Raw genomic sequence first — 3,840 nt, 5'->3', positions numbered from 1 at the left:
TGGAAAAACTTTTGTTCAGAATTCATCCACAGACAGTTCTAGGTTTTGCCAACAGGGGGTGCCAAAACGTTTAACAAAGTATTTTAGCATCTACTTGACTTAACATGTAAGAGTAGGCTGCTACTATAATACTGCTACGGTATACTAGATAGAACAGGTATTAAGAGACAGATGGGCATGACTAAAAATACAATAGACATGTTTAGAAGTACATTTAGCCAAGTACTGAGCTTTAGTACAACTTTGAGGTACTTTAAGCCTACTTCAGCATATTCCTTTTAAGCTACTTGTGAATGAAAGTCATGACAAGTAAATATTTAAAATTTAGGTTTGGATGTTTTTTCTTCTTCTCCACAACATGCTGCAGTCCAGTAAGTCTGAAAGTCATGAAGGTGTGATGGCCCTTCAAAATGCAAAGTAAGGAAATAAGATGTTGAGCTCTGTGGCTCCAGTTGCGATTATCAGTGTGCAGACTGCAGACCATGAAGCCTATTTAGCACAGCTATTTTATCCAGACCTGCTTGTAACTAGGGAAGAAAATGCAGACTTGACCTTTATTGCAAACATTACATTTAGGAATATCTGATTAATTATTTTTGCGGAGAGCAGCATAAAACTCATATCAGATATCTATTAATGTATCAAGTAGTTGAGTGAATTGAGCAGATATTAATCAGAACCTTTTCCGTCTTATTCATCCATTGGTCATTAAGTCAGACCACATTTTTCACACAGGAAAAGGGCAGCTAAAAAAGAGACAGGACAAAAGCTGTAATATAATTACGCTGACTAATTATAGATTTGAAGACGTGGGTGTAGCTAACACACAGCACATCTATTGTGCGGACTCTATTCAACATGGTCAGACTATCCAGCATATTTATAGTTTGGCTTTTCAGGGTTCAGAGACTCAGGTTTCCTCTGTTTGTTCACTGTTTCTAAGTTTAATATGAGTGATGAATCTGCCTTGTGGAAAAACACAAGAAAAAGGAGGAGATGTACAACATGTTCAAGAACTAGTGTTTCTGTGACTAGTACCATATCCACAGGGAATTATACTGTATGGCCAGTCAGTAGCAGGTTTGGGGCTATGATCCTAATCACTGAAATACTATAAATCTTGTTTTGTTTAAATCATGTTTTCACAGCTTCGGTCCTGATCCGTCATTTCTTAAATGTGCGTGGATGAATTCCTTGACTTTTTTGTCAATTATTAGTTTCCAAAAAAAAAAAAGTTTAGCTGAGGATTGATAAGACAACATGACTGGAGCGCACTGATTGAGTTGCAGCCTTTTAATAGTGCAAACACACCAACATTTTAACACCACTCTGTCTTCATCACAGTCAACAATGACAATCGGCAAACACAAATACAGTCAACCCAAAACAGAAGCACACTTGTCATTGGATAATGGGTTGAGCAGGATTTAATAACAATGTATAAAACCTGTTAGGAAGGTCTTTATAGAGTGTCAACAGAGAAAAGTATCAATCATAATCATCAATAATAATCAATAATCATGAAGCTTTTGGAAAATGATATGGCCATGAAAAGAAAATGAATCTAGAAAGTTTGAAAGAGGATTTGAGGGTGCACTCTGGCACATAAAGGCTTAACAGCTCAGCCCGAACATTGAATGGTGTGTAAGTGATGAGTAGCATCTTAAAAGGAGTTCAAGAACTCTTTTGATAACGTGTGATAGAATTTATGTGATTAAAAGGCAATGATGGGGTGAAATAAGTTCATTACATTTGATGTATAATTGCCACTTTTAATGGATAAACCTAACAATACAGGCATATACATGTTCAGAACTGTATCACCTCCTCTTTCACTTGAATGATATTACCCCAGCATTTGAACAATAAAAGATATGTCCCAGTGTCGTAAACCTCCAGCCTCAGCCAGTGACCCGGCAAAAACACTTTGAATCATTAAAAGAGTTACTATAATTAAATGCAGTAAGAGGGTGGGGAACCCTGTCTGGGGCAGTAAAACTATAGACTGGGTCCACCTAAAGGTCACTGGTTTGCTTTTGTGTGACTTTTCTCTCATACACAACAGTTCCCTTAATGGAGGGCTGTTAAACAGAGTGTTCAGCAGAAAAAACAACAACTCCAGACTGGGAATGGCTATGGCAGCTATTCTCACAGCAGCCAGCGCTGTGTGGTGTGTGTACTTCATAATACCAGGCAAACAAAGGGCACATACACATTTTTGCGGAATTACATGAATTGAACTGCTTCAGTATCAGTCTCAGCATCAATGCCTTGTTCTTGGATGAATGCAAACATTAGAGGAATGCCCTTTTCTTCTTTGTTTGACTTTGATTAAGGAATGTCAATCTAACAGCTAATAATGAAAAAAAAAAAACTGTGGTTGGAATTAGTCCTGGGATTAGATAAATGGCTTTGTTAAGATGATCCGTGGATTGTTTGTTTCCAGAGTTGTTCATTTACTGTATTCACTCTACACACTGTCACTCAGTGGCAGAGTCTTTGTCAGCCCAGTAGATGGCAGACAAATCTCTGCCTCTGATCTGTGCTCACACCACGTAGTTCAACAAATGGCCAGAAGATATCACAGTATTCTAACTTTTGATTGTTGTGCCTTCTGCAGAGAAAAATCTCCACCAATAACGTGTTCAGGTAAACTGGGACAGCTGGTGAGATAAAATGGGACAGTTTTGGTTTTAAGTCAAACAGTCAATAAAATGCCACATCCTACAACCATTTTTACTGTCATACCCATGTTGTTTTAGCTTTATGGTCCACGCCTTTTACCAAAAAAAGAAAATGATGCCACACAAGGACCAGAGATTTTTGCCCCTAGTTATCTCAGATCAATCACAACTATTGTTCATGTAATGGACATTCGTAGCAATAACACGTTTGGTGATTGGCTGCTACTATTTAAAGAGCTCAATGTGTAAAACCATATTTGTCACATTTTAACTGATGTCCAAATAATAATACTTGACTTCACTCAAATCTTGATATCTTTGTATTACAAATGAACTTGTTAAAGACAATGCCTCGATGCAAGACCACACATTTTTCTCAAACGAAACATTCAAATGATATAATCAAGTGAGCTTGCCCCCTCTCAGTTGATTGTGTCTCACGTTGTGGAACTGCCTGACGATAATCACCACGACTGTCTTTTCTTACCTGACCTGCAGCATCACTGCTCCTCCATCACGCATAAAGTAGGTTATTAATATACATAACAACATTCCCTATAATACAGTAATATAATAAATGTTTAATGTGATTATTTTTATACAATACAGTATAATACGGTACTTTCCGTATTTAGGATTATTCTCCAGTTAGTCTAGTATGATTCATTTTTCTAAATCGGCCTAATTTAAACTTAACTTGGGTATTATTATTATTTATTAATAATTAGGATGTTCTTGCCATGTTTACCGTTATGTGTTGCTAATTGTATCCAGTCAAATTCGGTAATCTGTTAAAATGCTCTTCATCTACTAATTTAGTGGTGGTAAATCCACTCACATGCTTTAATGCACATATTCATTTGAATCAGTTGTGCTGATAATATACAATCTCTTTCTTTAAAACGTCTTAACTTGTAAAAGTCCATCACGAACGGTTCCGCTGCAACTCTATACGCGACTAGCTTCCGGGAACTACCGTGAGGCTCCATGAGCATGAGCCGCCATTGCTGTAAATAAATAAAGGCCCATGGAGTGACTGGAGATTACGTGACTCTCATTAAACGGCTCTGGGTTTACTCTCTAGGTGGGGGAAGCGACAGCTACTCTGCTAAGAAGTGCGCATGCGCAACATTATTTATTCTCCCCACAGAGTTAA

Source organism: Melanostigma gelatinosum, assembly GCF_949748355.1.
Source record: "Melanostigma gelatinosum genome assembly, chromosome: 17".
In the NCBI taxonomy this organism is placed as follows: Eukaryota; Metazoa; Chordata; class Actinopteri; order Perciformes; family Zoarcidae; genus Melanostigma; species Melanostigma gelatinosum.
Note: the sequence above shows the minus strand (reverse complement) of the source record.